General features: G+C 37.0%; 1 protein-coding gene across 1 annotated transcript in view; it reads right to left on the bottom strand.

Annotated features, from left to right (window-relative positions):
* The window catches only part of LOC148952104 (protein croquemort-like), a 127,321-nt gene extending 105,791 nt beyond the window's left edge, over window positions 1-21,530 (bottom strand). The window contains exon 1 of the mRNA XM_089089547.1: window positions 21,483-21,530. The gene's annotated coding sequence lies outside the window, so the exon portion shown is untranslated. The remainder of the gene's footprint in view (window positions 1-21,482) is intronic.
* Between the last annotated feature and the right edge of the window lie 2,946 nt (window positions 21,531-24,476).

Below are 24,476 nucleotides of genomic sequence, written 5' to 3'. Positions count from 1 at the left end.
AAAAGTAAAAAAACGATTCTCAAGAAAAGGGTATGCAACCTTTTTGGGCCTTGATTAGGGGTACGCGGAGGGAAAAAGGTTGGGAACCACTGATGTAAAAGGCATATCACCAATATTTTAGAATGGCTGATGGTTTTATATTAAATATGTCAGGGCTACTACAACAACTGTTGTACTTGTACTAATGCTACTTTCATGCTGCTACTAATACTACTGCAACGAGTTATGACTGTGACTGCTTGCATTTGTGACAACTTATGAGAAAAAATACTTGCAAACAGCAACTAACTGAAAACCGAACTACTTACATATATAACTCCAGTTACTTCTGACAGCAACTGTGACAATTTAGAACCAGGGGTGTAGCTCCAGAATTTTCATTTGGGTGGGGGGGGGGACAAGAGAGGTCCACATCTGGAGATAAGGTGCATGGGCAATATAATAATCTTTTCTCCAAATTATGAGGGGGGAGGGGCAACTGCCCCCCTGAAATGACAACACTGCTTGGAACTGAGATCATGACTCCATATAACTTTGACTGCAACTACTTGCAACTGTGACTGCAAACACTTGACATGGTGACTGTGATTACTTGTAACTGTAACTACTTGTGTGACTACTACTACTACTACTACTACTACTACTACTACTATTGAAGCAAATCAAAAGAGTTTAAGTGTATCCAGGTTGTCAAAATGCCACAAATACAATATCTCAGGAATGGAATAAGGTATCAAATTAAAAATTTCATGGAAAGTTTAGGGGGATATAAAATTAAATCAAAATAGACTATGTGCATTGATTGCAAAATGATGTCTGTCCAATATCCCAGGAAATACTCAATATATTACATTGCCAGGTTAACAACTAGGTTAAAACCCCTGGGTAATACCCTTGTACTCAGCCACTTAATCACTAAATTGACACTTAATCCACTATAAAAACTCTTATTATACCACGTAAAAACTTGATTTTTTCAGTTCAGATTTGCCTAAGCTTTCTGCACAAGTAGCTCATTAATTTGAATGTTTTTCCTGTAAACAGTGCTACCTATTTTAAATACACTGATAGCTAACAATAGAGCCTAAGCTCTGCTTTCAGGCCACACACATCCTACACAGAGCTCAACACAAACTGTGCAGATTATCATTTGAGTGCTGTATTCAACACAGCTTTGGGTCTTTTGAGAAACCATGTTCAACCATGCTATTCTGGCATGTTACAATTTTTAAGAACCCATGTCCAACATGCTAGAAACTTGTGAGATCAAAATACTTTAAAGTTTGGCTGGGTTAAACATGGAGAACCTGAAATTGATATTTGTTGAACCTGCTCAAAACACACTTCAAACCCAGAGTCCTGAAAATACAACTCTAGTCTTGGACATAGCAGGTGCATTCTGCATAACAATAATAATTAATGATGGTTAATTTTTTTAACAAAATTTGTTCCATATTGCAAATTATAACTGATGTCTTGAATTTTCAAATTAGGCCTATATGCTAGTCTTGAACTATGGTATAATTATAGATCAGGAGGTCTTTGCTATCTGGGAAAATAGTTAAGTTAGGTGAATGAAACTTTCAGGAATGTTCCCAGAACCTTAACCATGCCCTGGGAAGATCTTTTAAAGTATCTCCCACCCCCCATTTCCTCTCTAAAGGGCAATAGCCTTGCTAAACTTGCATAAACTTTGTGTTATAGAAATGAAAATCTCACAAATAATTCTTCAGCTTGCCAAAAACCAAAGGAAAGTGTTTTGACCACATAACATTGCTAAATCCAGGTTTATAAGGTTTTAAAGAAGTTGGAAAACCATGTTTTATATTTGAAAAAAAATCTCAATGTGGCTTGAAATCCTATTTAAATCATTAGAATCATGTTTTCTAAACCTAGGCTAGAATTAAAGAAAAGTTGACTCAAACCAAAATTTACCTTAGATTGCATTGTCCAGCAAAATAAGGATTAAATCCTGTAGAATCGCTGGTTAGTGATGACGATGGTTGGACGTCTCAATGGCATCCCATTCAGTTCACCACAGCTTTGATGACCATTCTCTATCAACAGCTCTTTTAAAGGCAGCAGTTCGGGGGGTACTGACCGCTTCTTTGGTGAGCAAATTCCACAAACTCACTATTTTATTAATGAAGAAGTTATTGCGCGGTCTAGTGGCAGCTCTCTTCTGATATAGTTTCCAGCTGTGTCCCCTATTTCTGGCAGATTGGTCAAGTTGAAATTGCTTATTTAGTGGAAAGTTAGAATTCAGGAGCTTATGTGTCATAATAATATCACCTCTTTTATGTCTGTAGACCAGAGTGAGGAGTTTCAGTCTCTTCAGATGGGATGAGTAGTTTAGATATTTGCATCTGGGAATTGCTTTCGTAGCCTGTCTCTGAACTGATTCTAACTTCTGCTGGACACCTTTAATTGACAGGCCTAGCAACACACATGCCAAACTCCAAATTAGGCCTGACCAATGCCTTATATAATTTAGTCATCACCATAGGTGACCTACTAGTGATTGTTCATTTTATAATGCCAATGGTTTAGAGTGCTTTGGCTACAGCTGTCTGTGTGTGCATACTGAATTTTAATTCTGTATCAACTATGACCCCAAAGCCTCTCTCCACTTCAGACAAGATCATAGTGTGTCTTAATCCGTCCATCCCTAACATATGATAAGGGCACTTGTCATTTTTCTTTCCAACGTGGATTGTTGACATTTATTTACATTGAATTCAAGCCTCCACAAAGTTGCCCACTGGGAAAGTACCCAAAGGTCATTATGCATAGAGGCTCTCTTATTGGGGGTATCAACAGGTCCAATGAGTTTGGAGTCATTAGCATAAAGACTTACTTTATTTTTGACTGTGGTTGGTGCATAATTAATATAAATATTGAATAGTGTTGGTCCCAAGATGGTTCCCTGGGGCACTCCACTTAATACTTCCACTTCTTCTGAAAAAAATACCAGTCCATTTTTTCCAAATATTTTCACCCTTTGCTTTCTCCCAGAAAGAAACTGAAGCTTTCACTCTACAATTACATTATGTATTCCAATTGCAAATAACTTGGTCCTTAGTTGACAGTGACATACTTTATCAAAGGTTTTTGCAAAATCCAATAGAACCATGTCCCTTTAGATGGGATGATTATTTTAGATATTTGCATCTGGAAATTGCTTTTGTAGCCTGTCTCTGAACTGATTCTAACTTCTGCTGGCCACCTTTATTGACAGGGCTAGCAACACACAAGCCAAAGTCCAAATTAGGCCTGACCACCATAATTCTGTATCAACTATGACCCCAAAGCCTCTCTCCACTTCAGACAAGATCATAGTGTGTCTTAATCCATCCATCCCTAACATATGATAAGGACATTTGTCATTTTTCTTTTCCAAAGTGGATTGTTTGACATTTATTTACATTGAATTCAAGCCTCGACAAAGTTGCCCACTGGGAAAGTACCCAAAGGTCATTCTCACCTTTATAGACAGGGCTAGCAACACACATGCCAAACTCCAAATTACGCCTGACCAATGCCTTATATAATTTAGTCATCACCATAGGTGACCTACTAGTGATTGTTCTTTTTATAATGCCAAGGGTTTACAGTGCTTTGGCTACAGCTGTCTGTGTGTGCATACTGAATTATAATTCTTTATCAACTATGACCCCCTAGTCTCTCTCCACTTCAGACAAGATCATAGAGTGTCTTGATCCGTCCATTCCTAACATATGATAAAGACATTTCTCGTTATTCTTTCCAATGTGGATTATTCAACATTTGTTTGCATTGAATTCAAGTCTCCACAAAGTTGCCCACTGGTAAAGCACCAAAAGGTCATTATGCATAGAGACTCTGTTAATAGTTGTATCAACAGGTCCAATGAGTTTGAAGTCGTTAGCCTAAAGACTTACTTTATTTTTGACTCTGGTTGGTGCGTCATTAATATAATTATTAAACAGTGTTGATCCCAATATGGTTCCCTGGGACACTCCACTTAATACTTCCACTTCTTCTGAAAAAAATACCAGTCCATTTTTTCCAAATATTTTCACCCTTTGCTTTCTCCCAGAAAGAAACTGAAGCACCCACTCTACAATTACATTATGTATTCCAATTGCAAATAACTTGGTCCTTAGTTGACAGTAACATACTTTATCAAAGGTTTTTGCGAAATCCAATAGAACCAAGTTGACAAGGACTGCTTGATCTAAATGCTCAGTAATATAATCATACACATCAATTAAATTAGTCTCAACCAAGCATCCATGTCTGAAGTCATGCTGACTATCACTGAGCAGCTCATTAGTGGTCAGGTGTCCAACAATGTGAGCATTCTCAATTCCTTCTAAGATTTTACCAGCTACAGATGTAAGACTAATGGGTTGATCATTGGAAACGCTGTTGTGGCTACCCCCTTTGTTTACAGGTGTAATGTTAGCATTCTGCCAATCCTGAGGAATCTACTTAGCATCAAGAGACTTCTGAAACATGTTTGTAGTGGGAAGGGCTATTTCTGCATGAGCTTTTTTCAATACTTGTGGATGAACTTCATCAGGGCCAACAGATTTATTAGGATTAAGCTGCTTCAGTCAACTCTCCACATCAGAGGCAACCACAGTTATCTTATGCATATGCTCCTCAACAGAATATTCTGGTGCCTCAGGTAGGGGGACATTGTCTGGAGACATGAACACTGACTTAAATTGACAACTCAATTCAGCTGCTATAGGCTATCTTTCAGGGTACTAACTGTATTACCATTCACAAATAGTCCCATAACTGACTGTCTCCCTGGTTTCCAAGCTGAAGCATGCTTCCAAAATCTCTTAGGGTTAGATTTTAAATCAAATGCCAATCCCTCTTCATATTCTGTTGTAAGTTTTCTCATGAGATACCTATTTTTATTTTGGGTTTGTTCAAATTTCTCATAGTTTGCATGGGAAGGGTTACTTTTGTATTTGCTCCAATACTTCTTCTTTTTACGCACAGCTTGCTTGACATCACGAGTGATAAATGGTAGGGTTTTGGGTCTTATTTTCCAGGAAATTACTGTGTGTTTTTTTATTGCTTTAGTTAAAACCCTTTTCATTTTGAGCCAAGCCTCCTCTATATTCTTAAAACCATTGAATCACCAATCCTAGTGTGCCAACTCTTGTCTAACCTGGTTGTAATTTGTGTACACATGCTAAATCCAATTATCCTTTTGTGGGTACAACCTAAGCCTACAAGTAATTGCAACATGGTCACTTGCTCCAAATGGTGGTTCCAAACCCATCAATTCACTGTAGTTCCAGTAAATTAAAATCTCCAACAATAAGAATGTTCTTACAATATTGCTTCATCACATTATTAACAGAATATGCAATTGCTAGAAGGGAACTTGTCTGACAAGGGGAGCTGGGACTTCTATAAAAACAGCCTATGACTACAGGGAGACTTTGCAGCAAAATCTTCATCCACATTTGCTCAACCCAAGGTTCGTAATCTGAATTAACTTTAAGAGCTCTGGCCTAGAGTGGAAATCTGACGTAGACTGCTATCCATCTACCATATGGCTTTGACAGATTGGTGAGTAGCTCAAACCCAGGTACTTGAATTTGTATATCAGTAAGAGCAAATGTAGTATGTTTTGGTGTCACCTCAGTGAAGGCAAAAACACTTACTTCATGCCTTGTTGACATCACCGCCTTAATTTCATTCATCTTCGTAGTAATACAGTCTACATGACTATAAAGCACCATAAGTCCCTCAATAATACTACTTTCATCATTAGCTTTGCTAGATCCAGAATCACATTATTTAAAAAAAAAATGGTATCCAATATGGGTTCATAATATCTGTTATCCAATCTAGCACTAACATACAATTCAGTTTCTATATATTGTAGAGCCAACTTCACTAGTACTATCACAAATGGAAACACTACTTATAGAACTATCTACAAGTCTTAAAGACGTACCAGATATATCTATGATTCCATGACATTCTCCTGCAATGGTGACTGATGTGCTGCAAGGGTAAAAGACTAATTATTATTAAAAGATCAGAGCCTAGTTTTTCCGAGGTTGGGACAGTTAGCCTAAATCTGACTTTCATGTAATTTACTATGCCTAAAAAATAAGGAAGGCTTAGAGTATGGAGGTTGAAATCACCTATCCAAAGTGTAATTTAGACTCTGAATGCATTCCTGAAAGTACCATTCTCATAACTCATCTATTTTCCAAGATATCAAACAGCCCCTTATCAAGAACTTTACCTGAATTATATAAGAAAGTATAAACTTTAGATTCAGTCATGCTCGGCTAATTGCTATTATATGCATTTAAGGGAATTGTCTATAATGTTGGAATTAATATATTTATATCCATTCAATAATATACCCTACAACTGCTAGCACAACATTTTGAATTAAATTCCACTTGGTATAAGTGCTGAAAAACTTGAGAGCTATTGCTAATCTTAGGCAGCGCGCTAGCACTGCCTAAGTAAAGAGCAATGTGGGCAAAATGTGTTTTTTTTTGTTTGTTTTTTTTCTTTCCATACCTGGGCACTTCGTATCAAAGGAGTTGTCATAGAAACCTCGAAAAGGGCTCATTTAATTAGAAATTGGAGTGGCTAGTGCCCTTTTCAATAGTCGAAAGTGATTGGAGGGCAACTAGCCCCCCCCCCCCCATCATTCCCCAAACACATCCAATCAAAGTTTTGAGATAGCCATTTGGTTCAGCGTAGTTGATTTCCAGATAGAAAATACCTTTTTGAGAAGGACACTCCCCCACAACCCTCAGGGCAAGGGTTTTAAGTTATACCCTGAGGGCATATAAGAACAATGTTGGCACAATGTATCCTTTATTATTTTTTGCCTTTACAGCAGGGCACTTCATTTGGAAGGGCTCGTCGTAGAGACTTCAAAAGAGGCTTATTCGATTGGAAATCAAGAGTTCTAGGGCCCTTTTTAATAGTCAAAAGGGATTGGAGGGCAACTAGCCCCCCCCACGCCCATCATTCCCCCAAACACATCCAATCAAAATTTCGACATAGCAATTTTGTTCAGCGTAGTTGATTACCACATAGAAAATGTGTTTTTGAGGAGGACATTCCTCCACAACCCTCTGGGCAAGGGTTTTAAGTTATGCCCTGGGGGCATATAAGATTTTTATAGAAGGCGTTGTATTAGAAACTTCAAAAAAGGCTAATGCGATTGGAAATTCAAAGGGCTAGTGCCCTTTTTAATAGTCAAAAGTGATTGGAGTGCAACTAGCCCCCCACGCCCATCATTCCCCCAAACACATCTAATCAAAATTTTGAGATAGTCATTTTGTTCAGGGTAGTTGATTTCCAGATAGAATATATGTTTTTGAGGAGGAGACTCCCCCACTACCCTCGGGCAAGGGTTTTCAGTTATGCACTGAGGGCATATAAGAACGATGTTGTCACAATGGACTATGTATTATTTTTTTTTTCCTTTAAAGAAGGGCACTTCATATGGAAGGGGTTGTCTTAGAAACTTCAAAAGGGGCTCATTCGATTGGAGATTGAGAGTTCTAGAGCCCTTATTAATAGTCGAAAGTAATTGAAGGGCAACCAGCCCCCCCCCACGCCCATCATTCCCCAAAACACATCCAATCAAAATTTGAGATAGCCATTTTGTTTAGCGTAGTTGATTTCCAGATAGAAAATTTGTTTTGAGAAGGACACTACCCCACAACCCTTGGGGCAAGGGTTTTGAGTTATACCCTGGGGGCATATAAGGTTTTTATATTAGGCGTTGTCATAGAAACTTCAAAACAGGCTCATTCGATTGGAAATTCAAAGGGCTAGTACCCTTTTTAATAGTCAAAAGTGATTGTAGGGCAACTAGCCCCCCCCCACGCCCATTATTCCCCAAAACAAATCCAATTAAAATTTTGAGATGACCATTTTGTTCAGTGTAGTTGATTTCCAGATAGAAAATTTGTTTTTGAGGAGGACACTCCCCCACAACCCTCAGGGCAAGGGTTTTAAGTTATGCCCAGTGGCATATAAGGTTTTTATTGAAATCTTTGTTGTAGAAACTTGAAAAAGGGCTCATTCGATTTGAAATTCAAAGGGATACTACCATTTTGAATAGTAGAAAGTGACTGGAGGGCAACTAACCCCCCTCCTTCCCAAGGCCAGAACAAAATTTGCCCTTTACTGAAAAAATACAAATGAATGTGCATTGTCAGTTTAATATACATATCCTGATATTTAGTAATCAAAATGATTATATAATTTGATTTATTAAAGTTATAAAACTAAAAACATTTATATTTTTTCAGTAAAGTGCAAATTTTGTTCTGGCCTTGGGAAGGCATAGGGGTTTTGCACCCAACTTATACTAATTTCTGCTTCTTCTTCTTCTAATTCACAGCAGGCGGGCTATTCAGTTGGTACTATTTAGCCCTCTTCTTTTTGCTTCACTCTGTGGGCTACAGAGCTACTGTCTTGGTTGTAACTTATTTATTAGATATTCTCAGATATATTTCAGTAGATCTTTTGACTCAAGGAGTTCAAATATAAGATGATAGATATCGATTTCTGTGCTCTGTGTGCAGGTATAGTTGGCTAAGCTATTGGCTGATAGTGAGATTTTGTGGTGTTTGAAGTATTTTAACAGTTTACAAAGTAAGGTATGTTGTGCAGACGTCAGCATATTACATGCAAATAGGCAATGGTCAATTATTTCATTATTCATATTACAATGCCTGCAAAGAGGGGACAGGGGAATTGAACCACTTGAATTAGAAAGCTTATATGAGAATGCAAGGAAATTTAGTTCATTTGTTCCAGAACGAATTCTATGATAGATTTTAGAAAGATACTTATTGGGAAAGGGGGAAATGATTGGATTAATCTTATTAAAATTAATATCTGATAGCCTCCATCGGAAAATATCTCTAATTGGGATTGGTCTCCCACTTGGCTGGTCAATATTTATAGCATTTTTAGCTATTTCATCAACCTGATGATTACCACTTATGCCAGAGTGGCTAGGAATATACTGAAAATAAGTTTGTATGCCACTTGAAGCAAGATTATCAATAATACTGAGACAATGATAAGTGTCAATGTCCAACTAATATTGAGGAGCTGAGGCCAGCAACTCAAGGCTTGATAAAGAGTCGGAATAGATGATAATATTATTCGAATTTGCAATCAAAGGTTGGTTTTGCTTAAGGTGTTCTAATGCCATGATTATGGCATTTAACTCAGCAGACATTATAGATAAATTATTAAATAATCTCTCACCCATTGCAATTTTCAGGTGAGGAAGGAAAACACCACTTGCAACCTTCTCATTCATTTTTGACCCTTCAACAAATATTTGGAAGTGATTTTTATAGGTAATTGTATTAAGTTCTGCAAATTTTTTCTGGACAAAATTTTCAATGGGGGTTACATCTTTATTCCATTTTGAAAATTCAGTATTTATTATGGGAAATGACCAATTCCATGGAGGGGATTGGGGGAAAGTAGGTGCAATAGAATTTGCAGGTACAGGGAACTTCTTTTGAATATTGGCATACTCATCTGCAATACCTCTATACATAGCTGGATTTCTTAACCAATTATGTAATGTGTGTGAGCTATTTGATTCAATTTTTGTAAGATGTTTTGTCAAGAGAAAGATACGTCTCTCCCTTATTGTTGTTAATCCACTCTCCATAAGCAGAAACTTGGTGCTTGTGGGTTTCCTAAGACCAAATGTGAGACGTATTATATCTTTTTGTGTTGTTTCAATTTTTTGCATCTGGGTCTTTGCACATGCACCATAGACGATGATCCCATAGTCAATATGGGGTCTTATATGTGATTTATAAAACTGGAATAAGGTTTTCTCCTTACAACCCCAGGGTGTGGAAAGAAGTCTTTTTAGTATGTTTGTTTTTCTATAGCATTTTTTTATTGTGTTTGAAATGTGGAGGTGAAAATTAAGTTTTTGGTCAAGCATGAGACCTAGGTAATTAATATTATTATCTTCTGGAATAGTTGTTTTATTTAGAGTTAGTTTTGCATTAACGTGGTTTCGCTTCCGGTGAAATTGGATTATTTTTGACTTGATGGGTGCAATGGGTAAATCTGAATGTTGAGAGAATTTTTCGAACTGGAAAAGTGACTTTTGCAGATTTGACTGTGCTATCTGAAAGGTGTTGCCAGATGACCATAGCACCAGATCATCAGCATATTGTAGATTCGTTTGAGGTAGGTTCATGTCCCAGAGATATAGGGCAAATAGGAGGCAACTGAGGACTGCTCCCTGAGGTAGGCCTTTGGTTATTGTCTTTTGGGGTGAAGAGGCTGAACCAACACAAACAATGAAACTTCGCACTTCTATGAACGATTTAATAAAGGATACTAGCTTAGGGGGTACTCCAAGGTTTGCAAGTTTATTTAAAAGGATTTGGTGGTTCACATTATCATATGCCCCTTCAAAATCTAGGAAAGCTGCCACTAGGAAATTATTTTTTGAGAAAGATTCATTTATTGCATTTGTTAGCAAAATGAAAGCATCTGTTGAGGAGTGGTGTTTCCTGAATCCAGTTTGAGTGTGTGGGATAATAATATTTTTTTCAACAAACCAGAAGAGTCTTTGATATATCATTTTCTTCAATATTGTCCCCATCATAGCTATAATCATTATGGGCCTATAAGACTCAGGGTTATCTGTTGGTTTATTTTTACTTAGTATTGGTATGAGGGACGAACATTTCCATATATTGGGGAACCTAGAAGATGCCCAAGCATGATTATAACAATTTAGCAGTTCTTGTTTGTATGAAGGTGTGAGATTCTTTATCCATGTAGGGTGTATATTGTCATAACTGCTGCTAGTTTTGGTCCTAATATGATGTATTGCATTATTCAATTCCTGGATTGAAAATGGATGGGTTATGTACTTGGATCCTGGGCGTGGTTGGTAACTTGGGTTCATAGGAATTGTGGACAGTTTGCTTTGATTATTTTGATGTTAGCTTATTAACAAAAAGAGTTGCAAATAGGTTAGCTTTACCATTATCATTGTCATAATGGGTATTATTATGTATAAGCTCATACAGGAGTGGGTTGGGGGAAGTCTTTTTCCCACAGATGTGGCTTATGACTTTATGTAAAATTGGCTCGTGAGTTTCTCTGGAGAGATTATTCGCAAAATTATTCCAGTATTTATATTTAGCATCTATTATAGTCCTTTTTAGATTAGATTCTGCTTGTAATTTTTTTAAGTATGTAATAGGTGATGGTTTTTTATGAATTCTGTCCTAGCTGCCTTTTTTATCCTCCATTTATTTAGGCACTCATTTGTCCACCATGCTTTATGAATTTGTTTAGGGAATGTTTTCTTAGGTGTTGTCTTGGGGATAGCATGATTAGCTGTATTTACTAGTAAAGATGTCAAGGCTTCAGCATGTGTGTCAACTGTTGTGTTAGAAATGCAAGAACTTTGGGTGAAACTTGTAATTTCATCATTTAGCTTATTTTGGAACATAGACCAATTTGCTTTAGTGTTCATATATTTGGAGGTATGAGATAAAGTTTCAGCAGGTTCATTTAGGAGCAAACTATAGCAAAGTGGTCAGTACATAGACTATCAATTTTTTTTATGTAGATTTTGTTCAAAAAATTTTATGACACAATTTTTAGGTCAATTGTGGAGAATCTGCCACTTTTAGGGTTAAAATATGTGTTCAGGTTTGGAGGGGTAGCAACAGCTAATTCATTATTATTTGAAGTCATATTCTCAATGAAATTTACCAGCTTTATTTGCTGGTTTATTCCCCCACAAAAGGCTGTGGGCATTGAAATCACCACAAATAATGATATTTTTTAACATATTAGAATTATTTATATAATTAAAGAAATCCATGGCATCTGTAGTTTGGCCATTAGGGTTATAAAAGCTTATTATGTAGGTTTTCAAATTATTCAGCCAAACACTGATACCAATTACATCAACATCATTTGCAAAATCTGGAAAATTGATGCCACAAAATTTTATATTATTATTAACTAATAAAGCTACCCCACCTCCTTTTCTCTCTGAAGATCTATCCTTTCTCAGGATAGAATATCCCGGAGACTTAATTTGTTGATTTTGGGTTAAATGAGTTTCCTGGAAGCAAGCAATATTAATGGAATTATTATTCATTAATGATATTAGTCCATTCAGCTTATTTCCTGTGAGTGATCTTACATTCCATTGGAGTATTAATATATGTTGTGTTGTTGATTTATTCTTCATATGACAGTGTATGAATGTTCAGCTTTGTTAAAAGTAAAGCAAGATCTTTTTTTGCTTGAATGAGCAAATCATCAGGGATGTAGATTTTTGCCAATTCTGCAATAATTTTTGTTTTCTGTATTTGATGTATGTTCATGGCCTGAACTGCATTACAGTTTAGAATGAATAAGCATATATTTGGGGATTGCATGTTTGGTTGTGCATCCTGTTTGTTGGTTAAGGGGTTGATTCCTGGTAGTGTTACTGGTTTGTTTCCTCTTGGGAGGGGGGGCCAGGCTGACCTCATCTCACCGGACAAGGAGGCTTGTTGGCTTGGTGATTCCTTCTGATAGGGATTTGACCTAGGGGGCTTAGAAGAGGGTGGTATATCTGGGGTGCTTGATGCATTGGGGGCATTTGACTTGGGGGTTTTGGTTGGTTTCATTACAGGCTTTATTTTGTATTGTTGGGCAGCATTTGCTTCCATTGCTGCAAAGGGGTATGGAATGGCTTTCTCTGTCGATATTTGGAGTGTTAGAGCTCTTTTCTTGTATGCAGGGCATAATGATTTATTTGTAGATTCATGTGGGCCTTTGCAATTGATGCATGTAGACTGAGTGTTGTTGTAAGTTGTCAGCTCTTTAGGATGGAAAGATTTACAATTACTACACTCTTGGAGAATTTCATTGCATTTGTTTGTCGTGTGTCCCAGTTTGAAACACTTCTGACACTGGATAGGCTTAGGTTTGTATTCCTTGTGTGGTTTGATTTGCCCTAATAGGAATAATTTTTCTGGGATATCAATTTTATCCTTCAGTGTGAATAAGAAGGATCTACTGGTTTTTAGGCCATTAGAGTTAGGTTTTCCAAGTTGGGTAACATCCTCAACTGGGATTGTGTTTCCGGCCCTATCTGAGAGGCCTTCTTTTAACTCCTGAGTAGATATCTCTGGGGGAACATTATAAACTACTATTTTTGTTGGTGATTGTTTTGGGTTCCAATTAGATGCAATAATTGGGGTATTCAGAAGGGATTTATGGTTAATTATTGTATCTGCTGATTTCTGATCTTCTACAGCTATTAGCAGAGATCCTTCACGGTTAATGTTAAGAGAGAACATTGATTTTAGCAATTTAAAAATTGCAACTCTTATTGCAGTGATCATTTTTATTTCAAAGGGGGTAGTGGGAGTAATTTTAAGGTAAATTCCTAAGTTTTTGGAGGGAGGATCTTGGGCAGGGAGAGGGGAAATGCTTTTAATTGGGGAGATTTTTTTCCTTTTCTTAGAACTTCTAGAGAGGACCTCTTGAAACCCATTATCATCATTTATGGTTACATTAGCCCCTACACTTATCATTGTCCTATTCTCCAAATTGGAGCTATCATTAGAACTTTGAGATAGCGTGCTTGACCAGCCAGGATGGGTATCTTTCACTATGACACTTTCACTGGAATTTGATTTGGGATCTGGGGGAACTTTTTTTTTTGGAGGACTTCTAATCATTGCCTATTGGAAAAAGCTTTAAACACAAAAATAAAACTAAAACAAGAAGGGAAAATAGAATGATATCAAACCGTCTGCACCATACTATTGGGAGGATAAACACTACAGTATAGCCCTGAGGATGAGTTGAGCAGGATTGGTTTGGTACAACTGCTGATTAGAAGCAATAATAATCACAAGAAAATATATTTCGATTTTCTTATAAGGTTGCTGTTGCTGTTGACATTCTGCTTGTTTTGAGTTTGACTTGGTTAATTATTGTAATTTATGTTCGTTTAGGGTTTCATTTATTTATCAATGCTGATTTGTGGTAGTTTCAAGCTTGGTAGATTATTTTATTTTATTTTTGTTAATTTTTTTTTAATGGAGTTCTTTACTTTTCTTTGAAAAACTTATTTTGTGGAAAAAGTTTTTAAAATTAATTAGAGCAAAGCCAAGGCCGATAGTAAGATAGTGTTAGTGAGTGGCAAAGCTGGCATAACCCTTTTTCAGAATTTTATATAAATGATGTACTTTCACTTGTTGATAGACAGTCTATCATCCATCCTATAAACCAAATTTTATGCCATATGAATGGTTTTTTTCAAAATTGAGGAAAAGTATTCACTAATCTTTGAAACCTTGTAAATTGGAACTGAGCAAAGTTGTGAACCAGAAAATAATTTTCTTGTACTGCATTTCAGCAGAAGATCTATTTTGCAAGTTTTCACTTTTATAACACAAATTTTTAAAGGTTGTGAAAGGCAAGTGCTTTCTAGAGGGAGAAGGAGTGGAGGTAGGTACTTCAAAATACCTTCTTGGGAAATATTTTGGGTAATGTTCATATTAACAGATTATTCAGATAGCTAAGAAACAAACTTAGATCTATGGTCAGAATTGCATCCTGAATCCAAATTTAGCATTCCTTTGCATCAGAAATGAACTTTATACCCACCCATATATATACCAATTCAGGATATATATTTGCACATTAGCAGGATGGAGATAAAAGGCTTAGGTCACTTGCTCACCTGTGAGTCCAATCAAATCCAGTCCCTCATTTTGCATACAAGTCCAGTGAACATTGTCTGTCATGAGTTAACCAAAAATTCTTGATCATTCCTTAGTTCTATGACTATCTACCTTAGTTCTGCCCTAAGATGGATAGATGGTAGGCTATCTATCAACAAGTGATAATGACATCACTTTTATACAATCCTGAAAAAGGCTTTGCCTCTCAGTGAAACTTAGTGTTCAAATGAACATGGGTGTATATAGCTTCTTCTCTAGTGGGGGAGGCAGCTGATTCTGTGATGACAGGTGGGGGGGGGGGCTGAAGTGATATTGGCAGTTCACAAAACCTTACATTGCCAGCAAGTTCTATCATACCTATGATATTTTTATTAATAAGTACTCATCAAAAATCATAAATCATCAATAAGCTTCAGCACTAATCAATCTTCTTGGATTAGAGCTAAATATTTTGAAGATATTCTTGTTTGACTTTTATTCTAGCCTATCATTCCAGCTATTATTTCCAGCCTTTTCAACCATCTACCTTTCATCAACAGCTTTTTCAACCATATGTAGTGTAAATTTGAAGTTCTAGGGGGGCAGCTACACCCCGCGGGCCCCCCCCCTTCTGTACACGCATGCAAATGAACAAAAAATTTGGATTCAGGATGCAATTCTGACTATAGAGGTTACAGTTCCAGAATTTGTATGAGGGTATATGGACTACCATGCAGTCCTTTCACCCCTTTGATTTTGTAACTTCAATCCTTCTTTTTCTTCAGCTCAGTTATGTTTTCAGAAATGGTCAGTAGTAATTCTATATCTTTGTAAAAGCAGCACCTGAAAATTAAAAATACACTCCACTAGGCATGTCCTTTGAAGCTATAATTTTGATGATGGGTTTGTGGGAAGCGCGAGTACCTGAGCTACCTGTCCCCAGCAATTTAAGGCCAGTAGACCGGCCGGTACCAGTACGGCCCTCCTACTCATTCTTGCTCTCTTCTGCACTGTAGAATTCTATAAATGTTCCATTGTCGTCTTCATGATCTGAATCATCAAGTTATACATTGGTCTTCCAGTGTTAGGATGTTGTTTTAAATTGATGATGGTATCAAATGTTTCTGGAACACCCATTTTCTGGCAGCTTAACTTAATCTTTGTGATTTGTGGTGCCAGTACCAAACACTCAAAAAAGATATGTTGGGGGGTTTCCACTGATGTTTTACACCACCTACAGAGTGGTGAATGATGGAGATTCCATTGGAATCGAAGAGAATTCAGCAACGGGTATCCAGATTTTAACCTGTAATACCACACCAAATCTTCCCTTGATTGAAATGGGGGATTCAGGAATGGGGTGCACTTTGTTTTTCCACGGTGTTTTATAACATCTCTAAGGTTCCCAAGTTTTGAGTCTAGAGGGACGCAAGCATTTGCTACTTCATTAGCTAGCCTATCGGCTTTCATATTGTGGATCAGTCCTTTATGGCTAGGGATATGGTGGAAGCAAACTGAAATGTCCACATTCTTAAGGCTTAGGAGAGAATCTCTAATACATTTTAAATCTGAATCAGCAGCCCCATAATTTATTTTTTTGATTAGTTGGATGGCAGACATAGAGTCTGTGAGAATTAACACTTTTTTGAAGCTGGTATAAGGTTGACCATAACTTCCAGTGCTTTTAGAATGGCAAACAACTCTGCTGACAAAATTGAAGTATTGGATAGGAGAGTTACTGAAATATTCAAGGAAACATACGGAATGCAAACCCCTGCTGCTGCATTTGTACCCTTTACTCAGCCATCAGTATAAACTTGAGTATGTTTGGGAAATAATGAGGAAATTTTATTGGCAAAAAGCTGACAAACAAACTGATCAGTATAAAAAGATTTATCCTTAGGGAGCAGTTGGAGATGGCACTCAGGGGCCTCCAGTTCCCAAGGCGGAGAATTTGGAAAAGGGTAACTATCTGCATGTTTATTTTTCCAATTTCGATGATCTTTCAGATACTGACACCAAGAAGACTTATGGTGCTGAGGCTTGCTAGGGTTAAAAAGTGGCTGGAAAGACTGCATGTTTATCACCATAATATTTTATTTTTATAAAGTAACGGTTTCTCTGCATAGTAGCTCTATCTTTCAGAGCAGGTAGTCTTGGGACCTCTTTTCGCTTGTCTACTGCAGTATGTTTTTGGAGCCCCAATGCAGTTCTTTTGGCTGAATTTTGGAGTGCCTCACGGGTTTTAAACAAAGTTACAGGGACATTTACAAGAAAATGAATGCTATATTCCATTTTTGATTAGATATACAGTTTATAAAAATCAATAATCAATTTTGGTGAGGATCCCCATTTAGATCCTGCGAGTCGCTTTAAGATGATGAGTTGCTTTAAGATTGACATTCTCAACATCTCCACATGTGGTTGCCATTTTAAATGGCAGTAAAGGGTCATACCCAGTAGACAGACAGATGGATGATAAGCTATTGTGCTCCCTTTTATCACTAAGGGTTTAGGGAGGGTTGTTTGTCGGTTATAAAAGACTATTGCCTTTGTTTTTGGGACCAAAATGAGCAGACCAAAAGCTTTAGAAAACAGACACACATCATCTATGTCTTCCTGGATTATGCTTTGGAGTAAGTTAATATTCTTGTGTCTATTCCACACCAGGAGATCATCAGCAAATTCTCCATTTTTTTACTGACTTCTCAGTTTTAATTCTGAAATATACCGTACAGTGTGAATAAAAAAGGACTTATGACAGTTCTTTGTGGGAGACCATCTTTAACTTGTTTTCTTGAAGACAAGATGTCATTTATCTGAACTTGAAAAGACAGATCACAAAGTAGATCATCTATCATTGATACCACTATTGGTAGAAAATTTTTATTATTCATAACTTCTAATAACTTTTTGTGCTTGACGTTTCTATAAGCATGACTCCAATCAAACACCACAGCAATTCCAAAGTCACCCTTTTGCAAAGCCTCTGCTATGTCTACTTCAATTCTGGTTATGTTGTCCATTGCACTGTGACCCTCTCTGAAACCTGTTTGGGATTAGGGTATCATTTGATTCACCTCTGCAAACCATTCTAATCTCTTTAAAATCATACATTCAAATATCTTCCCCATGGTGGGGAGGACTGATATTGGTCTGTAAGATATTGGGTGATTTCCCAGGTTTGAGGATTGGGTGAATAAGGGTAATTTTCCAGGAATTAGGGAAATTCCCTTCTCTCCATGCCATATTACATATTTCAAGAAGTTTTTTTTCGAAAGGTATCATACCCTGGTGCTGAGTTTTGATTACATTCTTCAATAACGATGTCTAGCTCAAGTAATAAAAAAAGTAAATATGAAAGACTTTTTATGTTGCTCTACAGAAGAGAGGACACATACGGGTTGGATTGGGAAAATAGTTTCTACATCATTCTTCATGAATGGTTTTGCAAAAATCTCAGTTGTTAAATTATCAGAAGTTACTAGCTGACCCTCGTGTATTATTTCATATTTGCAATCATCAAGTGCCATTTTCTTGCCATTCATCTTGCTTACATATTGGTGAATCTTAGATACTACAGTGCAATGGTGTACTCTAGTCATAAATTTATCCCATGCCTCCTTTTTAGCCTGTAGACATGTTTTTTTCACTATTGCAGAGCTGCGTTTATATTCAATTGCTGTGATCATTGATGGGTGTCTTTGGAATGCCTTTCTTGCTATGTCATTAGCTTCCACTGCAGCAGTGCATAAATCATTCCACCAGTCTTTAGTTCTTTTATTGCCAGGGGAGGTCTAATCATTATTGTTTGTCTTAGGGATTGTTTTTTTGGCGGCATCCATGATAATTTTTGTAAGGATTTTCACTTTATCATCAATTAGGAAAGAGTCTTCCAACAGAGTATAATCAGCTTCTTGCAGCATTTGCTTGAACACTGGCCATTTTCCTTTCTTGTTAATAAATTTCCTTTTACGAGGTTTTGTTTCACAAGACATGTGTGAGATAATTGTCTTTACAGCACAGTGATCACTATGTAGGTCTGTTACTCTACTAATTGACACCTGATCAATAGCAGAAGCAGGACATCGTTGGATGTCTATGGTTGAATGTTTGTTATTTTTGGAATTGTAATATGTTGGTAAATTATATGATGTTAGAACTACTATGTGATTATTTTTCAATAACAGTCTTTCCACATTTTTCCCAGGTCAATTTGACTGCTCAACATCTTCCCAATGTGGGCTGTGTGCATTTAGGTCACCAAAAATAAAGAGGTTTTGCCCTTCTGCTTAAGTTGATAACATATTAAACACATCTACGTCACCCTTTGGGTTATACATTGATTTAATTCTTAGTGTATCACCTGATTTTAAAGTAATTGATACTCCCACCACATCGACTTCGTGATCATGTTGTATTAATGGTAATGGTGAATGAACTAAACTCTCATCTATAAAAATAATCACCCCCCCCCTCTCCTTTTCTGCCAGAATCTCTATCTTTGCGGTAGCATTTATATCCTGGAATGGCCACTCTTTTAAGATTATTCAAATTTGTTTCTTGGAGGCAAATTATATCCACTTTCTCTTTATTTAAATATGACCAGAGTTCCATTATTTTCATTTTATTTAGTGAGAATGTGTTCCACTGCAGTACAATCAGTTTATCTTTGATATTAACCTTGTTAGACAGTTGGGTGGGCATTTTTTTTTATCATTGGGGGATTTGAATATTTTGGGCAGCAACTATAGCAACTAGTTTCCATAAATTCATGTGTCACTTCTTTCAGCAAGGACTCTGGAAAGTGCTTCTCTAGTGCTTTCTCACTTAATAAGCATTTCATTTGTATGTCATAATTTGATGTTTGAATAAGTTCCTGGGTAATTATGAATTTTGACAAATTTCTAAGTTGGTTACCAACTAAAATTGTGGGTGTTGGGGGTTTTATATTTCTTCTGGGAGGTTCAGTGCCTCTAATAGATAAGGAGGTCGGTCTTATTGGTTGCATAGAGGATGGACCTGTTGAAAGTCTTCCTACTTTTTGGTCAAGTCTGGGGAAAAAAGGGCTAGTCAAACTTATGGGAAATTCAGTAGTTGACAGGGAGTAAGTCTCATTAAAGCTAGTAGAAGGTATTTTTTTCCATACTTGCTGTGGATGTCTTCTCTGATCTTCGGCAGGAGTTGTTGTTCTGAAGGGTGTGTTGGAAAAGTTTAGCTGAGGTTGTCTAGTCTCTTTTCTAATAGCATTTGCAATTATAGGTACTGGTAAATTTTTCTCCTGAGCTATTTTTATAATCTGACTTCTTTGTTTGTATTTGGCACATAGATTTCTGTTTTCAGAAAGGTGTGAACCACCACAGTTTGTGCATTTTGTAGGGTTTTGGCAATTGGTTTCCAAGTGACCCCTCAAAGTGCAATTTTTACAAACATCAGTTGTCAAATGGGCAAAATTTTTGTGTGTGCCCTAGTTTTAAGCAATGCTTACATTGGATTGGTTTATCATCATAGTGTCATCATCATTTCATCAAGGCAACCCTTCCCCCAAATAAGAATAACTTTTCTGGTGAATATTCTCCTTCAAATACACACAGAACTGAGTTGCTAGATACTAGTTCATTTTTATCATTTCTTTTATTAAGTCTTGTTGTTGACTTTAATTGGTAGTTCGAAAGGGCATTATCAGTAAGGCCTTCTTGGATATCACTATCTCCGTATAGATTTGATGCATTATAAATGACTAGCCTAGTTTCTTTTTGAAGAATTTGCTCCTTTGGTTTGCAGGTTACTGACATGTTACCAATCAGTTTCAGATCCAGCAAAGGGGTCAGACAAGCTGCATCATTTGCATATACCTCAGCTTCTCCATTTCTATTAATGAACAGGTCAAATTCCTTTCTCAATTTCTTAAAAATATTCATTCTAAGAAAATCAATGTGTTTTTTGGGTTCAAATTTTGGGGGTGGGGTATTTGTATTTGTCTGAGCTAGTGAGATAACTACAGCAAACATTGGGATGGATATTTCATTACCAGGGGTTAGGGCTGTTGAATCATCTGAAGTTGCGGATAGTTTAAGGCCATCATCCTTACATTTTTTGGTATTCTTTTTCTTATGTTTTTGGACAAATTGGAAATCATCCCATGCCAGATGGTTTACACTACCTGGTAGTTGACAATTTGGGTAACTCTGCTGGGGTGATCCTACAGAGATCATTGTACCATCACTAGAAGTAGATGTACTTGATGGTAGTCTAGAGGTGGCTGTTACAATTTTTTGATTCTCAATGTTTATAGGGTATGGAGTATGGGGAGGAGAAATAGCTGCATCACTCCAGGGAATAGCCTGGTTCCCTTCCATAGAGGGGTCAGGTGGATCTTGTTTGGACATCAGTCACAAAAAAGCAATATATCTAAAAGGCACTAAACCTAGTAAATATAACAAAGATAATACTTGATGAAAGGCAATCCTTTGGGTGTTCCAACAATAATATATTTAGTAAATATATAAATTGCTACCATGCGGATACATCCGGGTTGTGGGTTCAGTTTTTTTGAGGCAGCTACACCCCTCTGCCCCCCCCCCCTTCTGTACACCCATGCAAATGAATAAAAATTTGGATTCAGGATGCAATTCTGACTATAGAGGTAAGTTTGTTTCTTAGATATCTGAATGATCTGATAATATAAACGTTACCGTGTACTTTAGTTTGCAGATCTGTCCCTGAAAGTTTCATTTTCCTTACCTAAACCTTTTCTAACACAGCAAAAAGTAGCTTGTCTAGAAATTAACCATCTACAAGCTGTCCGTAAAGTTAATAAACCGTTTTCCTCTCAGTGGTGCCAGATTGGGCTAGTTTCCGCCAATTGGGCTAGTAAAATTTCATTTTTGCGGGTAAGATTCCCAAAAACCCGCAACGCGGGTTTTTGGGCTAAAAAACCTTTCATTTTGCTATTTTTGGGCTACATTTACAAAACATGTTTTTTAATTTCGAAATCGACCGAGACACGATGCAAAAGCCAGCGGTCATCATGTCATGTCTGTAGTTGTCATGTAGATTGTCTGTGGCGGAACTGCCGAGCTCCAACGCTCCAACAACTTTCAAAGAAGAACGGAAAGAAAAGACCAGTGAGTAGTGTGTGACTCATTCTCTAGCCAAGAAAGTTATAAATCTTGGAACAAGGGGAGAGGTAGAAAAACTTTTTTTTTCCTTTATTGATAGGTAAATTGTACTGACCTGCTGTCCGAGTTGCTGTGTCTGTTATGAGCCAAGATTCTGAAGTAACTTAGCTTAGATAAGATAACCATAGTTAAACCATTAGATAACCATTAGATAAACCATAGATAACCATTCTCCAAAGAGAGTACTCAAACGTAACCTCTGCCATTGTCCAGCCCGTCTGACACCAGTAGGGGCCACTAAATTTTGTTGGTACAGGAAGAGGACAGGGTAAATTTGGAATATAGGACCATAATGAGATAGCTAGGAAATAAACATACCATTCGAGTCAGAATTCAATCCTCTATCCGAATATAACACTAAATTCCGGCGGAAATTGATTCTAGAAATTTTGAAAATTCTGGAATTTCCAGATTCTGGGATTGGAAAAACCTAGTGTCGGTTTAGTTTTCGGCTCACTCGGTATTCGAGGTCTAGGCCACCCCACCTACAACCCCATGGCCCGCCCCCGAATCCCTTCGTATCCCCGAACAGCTTGATTTGTAGAATCTAAGGGCTGAGTTTCCGCCGGAAATGATTGCTATATTTGGACACAGCATTGAATTTTGAGTCGAATGGTCTGTTTATTTTTTAGCTATCTCATTATGGTCCTATATTCCAAATTAACCGAGGACAGATACCGTGAATCTTATTTGCACTATATCTTCCCAAGGCTGGACCAGAAGTGTAAAATTTTTACACAGCTGAAAATATCTGGTCTGCTTTACCTGCTGTGTGAAAATTATTAATTTCTGGTCAAGCATGAAGGAGATATGGAGCAGATAAGATTCACGGTATCTCTCTTCTTCCTATACCATAATATATTGTACACACAGAAGGACATGTTTATCTGGACTGTGAGCAGAGCATCGTTCGACTGAAAACCATATAGGCTACCTGACCTTAGTTTTTCAGCATTTGCTTAGAGAAGGAACCAGAAAATATTCAGAGTAAATCAGTAAACAGAGGAAAGGCTCAGCTAGACACTACTGTACCAGTATTGAGTTTCTACAGAATTTTTTTAAGATTCATAATAGCAAAATGGACATTGCAAAACTTGTGTTTTGATGGTTGCTTGTTGCTTTTATGTTACCTTACTTCTGCTTAACTCCAGCATCTGGTAAAATAGGAAAAGAGGTTTTAAAGATAAATTAAAGTTTTTTTGTTGATTGCTTCAGTTTGGATTCCTCAATTTCCTTCCCTTTAAATGAGCCGAACAGCTCGTAGCTTGAAATACTTGATGGTTATGGTTACACGAAAGTAGCATAGGGTAAAGGAGCTGGTAGTCGGCCAGGTCAGAGTATTCGGAAATTAAAAAAAAAAAAAATTTATTAAAAAATTTTAAAACAAAAACTTGAGTTGTTTTTTTTTTTTCCCGAATATAAGCATTGTTTGTGGCCCTCAAGGAAAAAAAAAATACAACCAATATATTATAAAACGAATTAGTTCTAAATTTATTTATGTTTGACTGTATGGCTACTATGACCTGGCCGTCTAACAGCTCCGTTACCCTAATGTCTATACAAAAACTATATAATTCCTCTTTCTGGCTTACTAAAAATCAGAGTGAAATGGTTAATGGTTATAAAGAACCCTCATACTAAAAATGGGTGACAATTTGTTTATTTTGGTGTAATTGCCAATTTTTTAATAATAATTGCCAACTTGCTAGCTGGTTAGATTGACAATGATGTTGATGGGGTATGTTTTGGATTATCAGACAATATGCCAAATTAAATTATACTTCATGTAAAACTATAACTGTCAGAAGCTTAATATTCTTGAGTGCATGGGACAATCAGAAAAATTCAGTTGATGCAAATCCCCAGTTAGCTTGATGTGCTTGCTAATTAATAATTTCAGGACTTTCTAGCCAAAACTAAGCTTTAAATGAAAGGGTAAAACCTATTCCTGTTTCATTTAAGACTTTTCTGCAGCAGATAGACACAAAAAAGTTGTTCATGCTTTTCCAGCAGTTTGCTTTAGATGGTTAGAACAAGCAGGTGGTTAAAACATCCCTTTTTTCAGATTGTCGCCATTGGAAAATGGGCGAAGTATGCCAAAACATATAATGAAAGGTGGGAGAATGAATTTCCTTGGGTCAGGCAATGCCCAACTGATGAGTCAAAAGCATACTGTACGGCGTGCAGAAAAGAAATTAGGGTTCATCATAATGACCTGTCAGTGCATGCTAGCTCTCAAAAACATAAACTGAAGTCAATGCAACAGGTCCCGTCAAAAGGTTGCAAGACACTTGATGGCCATGTGACAGTTTTAAGTGACAAAGTGAAGAAACACGAGCTTGCCATTGCCTGTCACATTGCTTGCCACTCATCTGTTAGAACGGTAGACCACCTAGGAGAACTGATTAATGTCATTATATCTTCAACTGCTACTTCTGCTGCCAAACCAACATATCGACTTAGACTATATCGTACGAAATGCAGTGCTTTGATTGTGCATGTGATTGCACCTAGTCTACTAGAAGAAATAGTGCAAGATTGTAATAACAAGTATTCT

The sequence above is a fragment of the Artemia sp. Qi Xiang Cuo genome, chromosome 5 (assembly GCF_049724085.1).
Source record: "Artemia sp. Qi Xiang Cuo chromosome 5, ASM4972408v1, whole genome shotgun sequence".
NCBI lineage: Eukaryota > Metazoa > Arthropoda > Branchiopoda > Anostraca > Artemiidae > Artemia > Artemia sp. Qi Xiang Cuo.
This window is presented reverse-complemented; position numbering and strand designations above follow the sequence as displayed.